Source organism: Parasteatoda tepidariorum, chromosome 10, assembly GCF_982258835.1.
Source record: "Parasteatoda tepidariorum strain Cologne lab strain chromosome 10, Ptep-v5.0, whole genome shotgun sequence".
NCBI classification, from domain to species: domain Eukaryota; kingdom Metazoa; phylum Arthropoda; class Arachnida; order Araneae; family Theridiidae; genus Parasteatoda; species Parasteatoda tepidariorum.
In genome coordinates, this window is record NC_141764.1 from 2,912,731 (window position 1) to 2,924,864 (window position 12,134).

The following is a 12,134-nucleotide window of genomic DNA, read 5'->3' on the forward strand; positions in this document are numbered from 1 at the left end:
CACTTTGATAAAGTGAAATGCAAAGACAAATTGAAAAACATTTCTCATTATAACTATGATTATACCTAATGATATTCAATGTTATATGCGCGTATATTAATTTCAAGAAAAAAGAATGAAATAAAAAATTGAAATTCATGCATTGGAAATATTCATGTAAATAAAAATATTTATGCTGCAGTAATTAAAATTTTGACAGAAAATGGTTTTGTCCAACGGTGTTGTGTATAAGCATGGAAAGAATATGCATTCATGCACTGGGTTATATTATGTAGAATTTGATTATCAGAACATCAGAAACATCCAAATGCTCATTTTTTTTTGTAAAACTTACAGACGTTTCAAGATTTGTTTGCAACTGTTGTGCTGAAAACTGATTTCCTTGGAAGCGACGTTTTCGTTTCCTGGCGATATATTTTTCCATAATTGGAAAGTAATAACAAGAAATAACGGCAATAAAACAAATATAACGATAATAAAACTAAATAAGACAAAAATAAAATAAAAGTTAACAAGAAATTATCAAAAATTAAAAGCAATTGAAAGGTAACTAATTCAAAACGCTATCGCAACAAGGATATAAACAAGGATCTGATTATTGACTTTGTTGTCAGATCAAAGTTTCAAAATAGTCTCTAAATTTGTTGCCATTCCAAATACATAATAATAAAATTCATTTTAAATCAAGTCTATTCAATAATACGTCATTTACGATAATTTCAAACGGAAACTGAAACCAAAAGGGGTAAAACTTCGACTTCTGCTTGAGAGAAAACAACTTCCGGTTTTAATATTTCGTGACAGAGCTTTGCAAGAAATGCTATAACTTAAGTTCTACTGTACATAGAGACAAAATTCAAACGGATTTAGAAAGATAAACGTTTGTTTTATATGAAATTATCAAAATCTAAAAATTGATATTTTGATTAACTTTCACGGAAAAAAGGTGATCAGATACCTTAATACCAGGGGTCTGTTTAGAAGAAATTTGGGTCCGTTATCGGACACTTCACAAAATATCTTTTCATAAAAACGGACCCTTCACAAAATGATTTTTCATTTAATCGGACCCTTCACAAATTTGTTTATCCTCATTATTACTTTGTTAATCGAATAAACTCTTCCCAGGGCAGAAAACAAGAAAGATGGATGTAAACGAATTAAGTTTTGTCTTCGGCAGACGATTCTTCCATTATTCGTCCGAAATGAATATTCTGCGTTCAACAGTATAAGCTAAATACCAACTGTTGCATCTCTAAATTAGAAGCAGCAATTGCTGTTTATTTTTGAAAATTTATTTTTTTTATCATAATTTTACAGTGCCGAGCATAATCTTATATCTATTTACAATTTAAAAACTCCTTGAAAAAGTTTTTTGCAACAACCAGACCCTATTTGCACAAATTCATAAAAGCGGACCCTGGTTGAAGGAATGTGAGTAATTTTTTCACAATTTCACAAAAAAAGGATCTTTCACAAAATGTCTGGGCAGACCCCTGAATACATAATGTAATCTTTTCCTGCTCAAACTATAAACCATATGAAGTAAATATTTCTTAAAATTAAACCCATACAAAGATACTAAAGATTGGAAAAGTTTTTATTCACAATAATGCTGATAAACTGTACAAAAATAAAGATTTTTGTACTATACTAAAAAATGCATGGAATACTCATAAATAAAAATGAAAATATTATCTTTTTTATGAATGACAATTCACTGGTCTGGCAGCTTATTTTCAAAATTTTATATAAAATCTTCATAATCTTTAATTTTGTCATCAGCAGACCATGGCTTAAATTCTTCTTACCTTCTTTTTTCAAGAGCAATAAATCTTTCTTCTGGTGCTTTTTTTTTTGGGAGCCTTAGTTCCTTGGTTAAGTAATGATGAGGTAAATTTGGGAGAATAGAGGGGAATGCATCAGAAGTTAAGTCTGTGCTCTTTCGAGGTACAACAAGTATCGAACCATCTGCTCGTACCTTTATGTTCTCTTTCAATAAAGCGTTCTTCAAAGTACTTAAAACAGATAACTGTAGAATCAGTAGCTTGAAAGTCTTTTTGATGAGAGTGATTCTCCCATTGATTCCTTCATTCTAAATCTTTCGGGAAACTAGTGATATTTCTATATGCTTCTCCTTCGTAACTAGAACGGTACCCAGGTACACAGTATGATCGTGGCATTTGCAAAGGAAATACATATAGCATGTTCCATTTATTTACAAAAAAATAAATATCTAATTTGAGATGAATTTAAAAAACAAATAAAAAATAATAAAAAAACTCAATTTTAATATACTTCTAATTGAAACGGCATCTAAAATTATAAATTAAATATCATCATTATAATTTCAGGAACAGTTTTAACAAATTTATAACATATGGGTGAAGCTAATGCTTGAAAAGTAAGAAATAAAAAAAAAGTATATGAAACAGATTCAAAATATCATGGCAAAATAGTCACATAATTTGTTTTAAAATAGTCTCTTTCTGTAACTAAAATGGTGAAAAAATATCTTATTGCTTTTCATTCTTATTTCATGCAAAATTATGAACAAAATTGAGTAATTCCATATCAAATCAAGCAATAATAATAAAACTAAAAAAAAAAATTATGTGAACAATTCAGTATTTATTTATTTTTAGCATTAAACCTGCTTCTAATTTGAAATATACCAAGTTTCTGATTTTTTTTTTTACCAGTTTCTGAGCTATGCAATTTTGAAAATTGATAAGTTTTTTAAATTTTAAACAGTTATAATTTGAAAAATAATTGACTTTTGGGCGTTAAATTTTGTATCCTTTTGTTTAGTTTCTAATAACGCTCAATTAAAAAAAAATTTAATTTACATTTTCAAAAACTTAATGAATTTTTTTATTTTTTAAATGTTTTATATTGCTCTTTTTTAGCAATATCTGTGTCAAATAGTTCCCGTAATAGCTTTTATAGTCAGTGATATCTTTTCTTAGTGAGATTTTTTATTACAAGTAAAAAAATAAATTTTAAAGAATTTTTACTTATGTAATGTAAAAACAACAATAACAGAATTACTGCTATTTAATTAAAATTAAGGCTTAATGTCTGTTAATTTTTTACACAGACAATTACTTCTATGGATATTAGTGTAGTAGATAATATCACTTGATAGCATGTAAGGCATAAAATAATTGAAGAAAAAAATTTTACAAGTTGACTAGGTTTAAAAAAATGTACGACTTCATACGCATAATGTTTTGAAATAAACTAAAGATGCAAAGTAATATTAAACCTATATTTAAAAATTTAACAATAAATATATAAAGTCATAGCACATCATAAAATAATATGCTATGTTTAATCTATTGAAATTAGTTTTTATTATTTTCATTAAAAAAATTATTTTATTGTTTTCACTGTCATTTATAGTACAATCATCTGTGTTAGTCTTCATAAAATGTATATATAGATTTCAAAAATATTTGCTAGTAAAGCAAAATTAAAACTATATGTAATTCTAATTTTGCTTTATTGTGTATTTAAATTATTTGAAGTACTAGAAACAGTTACTTTATTGTTTTTTAATGTTATTAAAAAAATGTCAGGTAATTTAAAAAAAGCAAAACAGTAATATAAGATTTATGAGATTTCAGATGCTTCAATGCTGATAAGATTTAAAAATGCTTCAAACCAAAACTAATATGCAAATCAAAATAAAGTTGCTTAAAATTTTAAATGTAGATAAAATCCGGTTTTAAGTTAGTAAAATCAGAAAATTTATTAATTTTGGAAAACTGGAAATAGACTAATTAAAAAAAAATTAAGCAGCAATTGATAGATACTTGCTTTATATTTTACATATTACGTAATAAGAAAATACTAAAAAATTAAATAAGACCTGATGTTTATATAATGTTTTAAACCAAACCAAATGCAAAATCAGAACTAAAACTACAGTATAATTTTAAGAACATAAATTAAAATTTTGTATATATGAGTAATCTGTGTTTCAAGAATTTAAAATTAAAAAAATTGTACTAATAATTCAAAATTGAAAACAAAAAAATAAGAACAATTGTTTTTATATGCATGTGTAAATAATTAAATTTATAGGTACCAGGCCTTAGTAAATATTGATGCCTACTATATTACATACCTGGTAACAAATAAAAATATTTAATCTTAAAAAGACTTCATCTTTGCTTAATGTAATAAGAAAATTTATAAAAAAATTATTTTAGCATATATGTAAATGGATAAGTATTATTGCTTGATCTTCAATATTACATGCCAGATTACTAAAAAGTATGACATAAAATCTCATGTTTATGTTTCAAAGCAGAACTATTTTTTATTAAAATAACTATTTGTCATTGATACGTAGATAAATAAGATATTCAACAGAAATGCACTGTAAGTTTTGTTTGTACTTAATATATTACAAACAATAAAATATACAATATGAAAAATATTGTACAAATAAGAATTACAGGTTTTTCACATCAAAGAAGAGAAAAATGCAATATAGCGTCGAAAAATCCAATATTTGCACGATGTAAAGCTAAAAAATAGATTTAATGTAATCTAAAATAATATAACTAATCTCAATTACTATATCATCTATAAAATATCTATCTAATAAATCATATTAGTAACTTTTATACAAAATAAGCAGATGGAGTTAGCATTTTAATAACTTAAAAAGGAATGAACAATTTATTTAGAAGAAAATCTAGTACGTAACAATTTTTTCGATAAGTTACTCATTGTTACAGGGTGTGATTATAATCGTTACGCTTTTAATTTAAAAATTAAATTTGATTAAAACAGCACAATATATCTAATACATTAGAAGAAGCATTTAAATGTATTTAAATAAGATAAAGTGAACTTACTTCTCAAAAGGTTTGCTTTTCAAAGATGAACACTTTTCAAATAGGTCGCTTCCAATCGGTTTAAATGGCTACCTCAGTCCCCTGTCTTTCTTTTCGACCTTCGTCAACTTAAAATCTAACACCCAGAGAGTAACATCACAACTAGAGAGTCGAAACAATATTTCGGCTGGAACACCCTATCTTTTGCTATCCTTTATCTATCCTTAGTTTTGAGCTAAACCGCAGTTGCGTTACATGGAGAGGAAGACAGCGAGTACCTCCCACGGTTAGCTTGACGGCAAAGGGACTCTAACCCAGGATCTGTCAACCACTGAGGATATGTCATGTCAGCACTGTGGTTGGTGCAAGCCGGATGCGGAATTCGTATCGCCTGTGTTCGCATTATTGGAAGACGAACGCCCTGTCTCCTGAGCAATCACGGCTCGTGATTTTCTCATTTCATTTTATTTTGAACCCATCGTTGAACAGCCGTAGCCTTGTAATTTTGGACCCAATCCAGAAGACAAGTGAACTCCTGGATCGGTACCACCACAGGTATTGATTTGTTATGGGAACATGAAAAACTATAAGACTCGACATATTTAACGTGCATCAGTCACCATTCACTACCATTTTCATTAATTTATTCTTCGGCTGGCGAGGATCGAACCCGCGACCTCTTGGACATCGGTCCAGCACCCTACCGACCAAGCTATCCCCGTGTTTACACTGGCCAGGATAGCCTGGTACTCCCCGTATAGTAAATGGTTACTGCTACGCGTTAAATCTGCCGGGTCACAAAGACCTCCATGTTTCCGTAACAAATCATACCTCTAGGGGTACTGATCCAGAAGTTTCTTTGTCTTCTGGATTGGGCTTAAAATTATAAGGCTACTGAGTTGAACATTAGTAGTCGTAAAACCAAAATTGGGCAGGCTGTTCAACGACTATTTTATAATTATAATATAACATTTAATGTTTACGCAATTCGTTCGACTACGATCCATTTCAACTTACCATCGATCTGCCAATCATTTCACACGTTTGATTAAATATTTGCTTGTCCGCATATGCGTATGCTGAGCTGAATTCGGTGGGAAAATTTCTGGTACTCTCATGTATAGCAGCCTTTTGCAAGAGATTCTCAATTTCAGAATTTTCAGGCTTCATTTTCCGCCCTCTGAAATTAAATCGAAAAATTCTCTCATTTTTGCTGATCACTGGGTAGCCAATTTTTTTTCTAATAGTAAAGGAAAATTTTTTTTCTCTTGTTAATTTCATCGTTAGTGAAGTGCTGTCGTCTTCGTCACTGGCAAGCTAAATGGCCTTCTCGCTCTCATTATATATAGATCAGTACCATAATCCTTGAATTTGACATAGGGATCATTCACTAATTACGTATTTTGATGTTTATCCCCAGAGCAATCAAGAATTACAAAGCTTTATTGCCTCTAAATTTCCGTCTCTCATTTATTCCTTAATTTAATAAAGATAAAAATTGATTGAGATTTTTACTTGCAATATTTTTATCTGAGGGTCCATCCACCTGCAATTTACTAAATTTTTTAAAAAATGTTTCTTGTATTTAACTAATTTTTTTTATTACTTTTTGTTGTTGTATTAATACTTTTAAAATTTTCAATGCTCTTAATTTGTTTTATGAAAAAACTCAATAATACTTAAAGGCAAGATTTAAAAAAGTATGGATTGTTTTTCGTAGCATGTCCTTATTTAGAATTTGTGCAATTAAACCCTACATTCAATCAATAAATCAATCAATTAAAAAAGTATGAAGTTAGGGGCTTTCACTATTTTAAATGCAGCAAAAAATCTTATGTTATTCCAAAAAACTCTAAATTCATTTCTTCATGATTTGATTTAAAAACAATTGAGATAATAAAAAATCAATCATCTGAAGTTTGTTAAATATTATGAATTTAGGGACCATATAATAATTTTCTCCTAACAAAAATGTTTTGTTTCAAAACTCGTTTATTTACATTCCAAAATTTTTTTTTAATCATTACATGAGAGGAATACTGAAATCAAGTAACGAATTTTAATAAAAATTATTAGGGGTTATTCACTAATCTACATTTGGTATTCCAATTTATTTAAATTTTCTTAATCTGCTTAATTCTTTACATAACTCTATAAATTCGATATGATCAATAACATAATCTTGTTAATGTTTTGTTGAATATGCTTTTATGAATAACTTTTATTTAAATCTAAAAAAATACACTTGTGAACTTTTATAAATAATAGTTAAATTAATTATAATTTTTAATAAACTTCTTTACCTTATTAAATAAAGTAATTACTATTGATTTAAGAAATATAATGGGTCACTCAATATTAAATATGCTTAAAATTGGGTATTAGTTTTTTTTATGTTTTCAAATGTAATCAAGAAAAGAGTTCTTTGTTAGAAACTAACTATTTAATCATGATCACGTGAAGTTCTTGAAAATTATTTTGCATTTTGTCAATGCATATAAGAGGAACTTCCAACAATAGGAAGAGAATACTTTTATTAGTGCCCATATCCTAATTATGATATTTTTTAAAGTTCTCACAAATATTTTTTGAGCACTTAAAAGGTGCTTATTTTTTGATAAATTTGGCTGCGCACTCTGGTTTTAGCACATTAAAATCGATGATTAGATCAGAAGTTATTAAGGGTGGACTCTTTTTAATTTTTCGCACGCTGTATGCCATGTACACCTAATTTTATACAATTTTTTTTATTAAAACAATAAAAACTTTTTATGAAAGTTTTCTTCAAAATTAAGAGGTCCGTAATGCTAATTTCACTCTTTGCGTATTTCGTCAGATCTCGAAAATATTTTAAATCCAACAAAAATTTTACCCACATTAAAAAAAAGGGTTAGATTCAAAACACATTTTCGCTGACCAAGAAAACACAAGACCACAAACGTAGGCGCAATGTGAGAAATCGTTAGACCACACGACAAAAATTTCTGTCTAAAACAAGTTTTAACATATTTATGATCTAGAAAGAAAGGTTTGAGTTTAACATCCTTATAATTTTTCTCTTCAAATAAAATTTCTGACCGCAGCTGTCAACTGGTAGGCTCCTTAAGGATCAAGTGCAGGGCTGCTGTTATTATCTAACTATTTGTTAAATATGAATAAAAATATGTCTTAGCCCATTAACCGACCAAACAACCACGTGTTTTAATTTTTCTCAGAACATTAACATCTAGTGAGAAATTGTCAGCTTGTGAAAAAATATTTGTTATTGCTAACGCCAAAAAGGTTGCGTCAAAAAACATCCTGAATCCAACTTCTGAAAAATTGATTATTTTGGTTAACTAGTAGTTTTTATTTGAAGTAACATTTGAAATTATACTTTATCCTAGCAGTTCACGATTTTTTTTTCCGTTTGTGGAACCCTTAATAATCAAACTTCCTTCTGTGGAACCCCGATTTCATAAATTAGGTTCATTAGGTGAATATACAAACTAATTATTAAAAATTACTAATATGAAAGACTACTAATTATGAAAAACTACTAAAAGACAATTGTAAATTTATTAACCAATAAAGGGATATTTCATTTTCGAAATGTTTAATAGTAAGAATGAAATTTTTTCGTATCTTAAATTAGGTTTGATATCCGACTGTTGAATTAGTAAGCGGAATTTAATCTAGGCATAGATTTGTTTTCAGTCATAAGCTAAAAATGAATGAAATAGGCCGTTGAAATGGAAACTAAAAAGAACTTAAGTGGAAATTAGTTGTTAGGGAAGTACATTTCTTTATTAACGAATTCAGTTTTGATTTGAAGATCGCAATGGGAAGTACTAATGCAAAGTTGTGTAAGTCCATCAATAAGTTGATTGTATTTAATTTTTCATAAGTATGCGCCTTTTCTTTTGTCAATTTACTTTTAATAATTCAGTAAAGACATCCGAAATATTAAGTAAAAAATGATTTAATTAATGTACCTAAATATAATTGTAGGTTTCAAAAATGTTACAAAGTTCAAAGTCTCGGTACCCCTTTAAATCTTTCACGGAACCATAGGGTTCCGCGAAACACCATTTGGGAACAGCAACTTTGGCCCATAGAAGAAAATCGTGATCATTCCAAGAATTGTCCTCGCTCAGTATACAGACATAAGCTAGGTCGTAACAAGTTGTAGCTAATTGTTAATGTACATGGTGCGTAGCGTTTTAAAATGTGATTAAAGGTACTTATTTTCGTTTGTTAAAAAACAAGCTCTTGAAGGTGCTTTTTTAATGGGTGTTTTTAAAAAGTGCTTAATTTTCCCTTTTCGAAAATGATTTTTTTCTTCTTTACCCTGTCGAGTTTCGCCACGTACTACGGAAAAACGTGGTTTTCACATTGTTCTATTCAACGTTTTCATAATTCATTTAACAACAATACATTACCATTGGTCCATGGCGTATAAAAGCGTCGATCCTTTTACATGTTTGATGACATACTTGCGAGTCCGCATGTGCGTCGACTGAGCTGGGTTCGGTGAGATTTTTGCTCTCTCATGTGCAACTCTGCTGCAATTTGAAAGATATTCTCAATTTCAGGCTTCATATTCCACCCTCTGAAATCGAACCGAAAAATCTCTCGTTCTTTTTATGGTGGCTAATGAAATCAAGAAAAGAGTTCTCTATCAGAAACCAATTATCAAAGACTTTTCATGATCATGATAAAATAACTAGTTTGCATTTTGTTAATGTTTTTAGTACTTAAAAAGAATTTAAAAGGTGCTTTTTTTTGTTGAAAGATTTTTCTACGCACCCTGATCTAATCAGGGCTGATTGTGCGCCGGAAAAGTTCCGGATTTTTCGCTAACAGTGATCCGGAAGTTTTCGGAGATCTAAGGTCCAGACTTTTCAAAAAATTATTGATCACAGAATTTCCGGAAAGCAAATTTTCAAAGGTGGAACTTAAAAACACAGTTTATTGGTTTGTAAGGGAGAGCCAGATACTTTATAAGCTTATATTCATGATTAATATTTATTTTTTTATCAGTAAATAGTTATTATAATTATAAACTCAAGAGAGAAAGACATATTTGTAAATTTTAATGACTTTTCCAGGTCATCATAGGTATGTTAGGTACGTGTAAATGGTATAGGTATGTGTAACTCAAGAAATTTTTCGGAATTTCGACTTGGGCTCACAATCACCCCTGTCTAATAAACAAAAGAACAATTCACACATAGACAACTGGAAATTGACATAAAAAGAAAATTTATACAAACCTGTTAGTCAGCTTGTCTTTACCTGTTTAATAGTTAATCGCATGCATGGATTGTGAGGGAAAGACAAAGCAATGCTTAAGTTTAATTCATTTTTATTGTTCAGTGTATATCTTAAAGAAATAATCAAAGAAGCCTTGCAAAAACACAGTAAAAACTTATGCCATATATAAAAGTAGTAAAAACTTATATCTTCTATATTACTCACATATTTCTTTTGCACCATGCGAATATTCGTTATTTTAATTAAAAGTGTTGTGAACGTATTAATACATTTTTATTTAATTTTGTGATTTGAAATGCTTATTAAAACTTTGCTTATGCTTTTTGTTATCTTTTCAATTTACGCAGGACAATTTGTGGCCCTTAATTTTTGGACAAGGATGTTAGGGTGTAAATGCTGTCTAATGTGGAGTAACATAATTCTGGTAAGAAATTGTTTCTCTTGTTTCATAAATTAAGATGTCCAAGTAACTTTTATTTATCAATCATGGTTCTAAAAATATTTTAGTTTTGTTCTACTTGCAATGGAAATATTTTCTTATGATTTTTTAAAAGATTTTGATGCCACTTGTCAACTTTTGATACGTGTTTCTTTTGCTGGCTTTCTTTTCTTCTCAAAACTGCAAACATCAACATTTTCTCTGAAACTACACCAATAAATAATTTATTGGTGTAGTATTACAAAATTTTTTATATTCAATAAAAAATTTCTGGAGTGATATAACCTATAGAAAATTGCTGAAGATAATCGAATTAATATTTTGAAAAATACCCTCGCGTGCGCGCTAATTTAATGAAAAGCGTATACTAATTACTAAAAAACGGCGATCATTAATCTAGTGAGGGATCTTAAGTGTAAAAATGTGCCTCTTTATTTTAATTTTTAAAATCAACTGAAATAAAATTTGCACTAAAAAAAATCAATCAAGTTTAACCATTTGACTCAGATAGAACATCGGTTTCCCTTTTATACATTTTTTTCTGGCAATCTAATTACAAGTAAAAATATATTTTGGTATTTTTTAATTATAACATCAGTCTAATGGTTACTAAAAAAATCTCTTACTTTATCGGAATTATATTTGTGCTAAGAAATACAAGCTAATAAAGTAGTTTAAAATTTTTTATCCTTGATATTCAAAAATTTATCAAAAATTGATTTTAAAATTATATTTCAATGATGAATAACTGTTTCTCTTCGATCTAAATAACTGCGAAGAAATGAAAATTTGAAAAATTGCTTGGACATTAGCCATCCGACATTTCATGCTGTATTTCATAATCATAAATTGTTGAAACGCTAAATATGATATTTTCACTCATTTTGATCTAAATTAATACAAAATTTTATGAAAAATGTGTTAAATAAAAACTCTTAAAATTGCTAAATTTTAAAGAAAGTAGTAATATGAAACACGAAACTAAGAAATAATTTATTTTTTATACATAAACAATACAGATTTTTATTTTGTTACTAAACATTTAGTTGAATTATGATAGAAATTAAAATGTAAAATAAGTGTATAAATCATTTCCAATGAGCAAAAATATTTTACTTTTCAAAGCCGATTTTTTTTTTTAAATTTTAGCAATTATTTTGCGTGTACAAATAACGAAGTTGAAATATTTTACACCGATGACTTTTTTAATTTTCATCAATTCTTCGATGCATAATCTGAAGTTGAAAATGGTTAAAGGATTTTAAGATCTTCATCAATGAATAATGAACGGTATTTACTTTTAGCAATGTTTATTACGAATTAGCAATAGGTAGGTGACGCATATTCATAAACTGAAATAATTAATAATGATTTTATAATAAACGCTAAAAAATTTAGCACCCCAGATGCTAAATATATTTATGACCAAAAACAAGTTCAGCTGAATTCTGACCATGAAATTGAACTTAGACAAAAATTGGCCCATTGTACGAAATAATTAATGAAACTTTTGTTACCTGCCCCACCTATAAAAAGTTATTAAAAAAATATTAACTCAACTAAAAGGCCTGGATAGCTTTGTTGGTAGG

The 12,134-nt window shown here is 28.4% G+C and overlaps 1 long non-coding RNA gene across 3 annotated transcripts in view; it reads left to right on the top strand.

Annotated features, from left to right (window-relative positions):
* LOC147802072 (uncharacterized) overlaps positions 1–12,134 on the top strand; it is a 74,985-nt gene that overhangs the window by 20,148 nt on the left and 42,703 nt on the right. For all 3 annotated transcript variants that reach the window (XR_015430033.1, XR_015430034.1, XR_015430032.1), the window contains exon 4: positions 10,454–10,530. This is a non-coding gene — a long non-coding RNA (uncharacterized LOC147802072). The remainder of the gene's footprint in view (positions 1–10,453; positions 10,531–12,134) is intronic.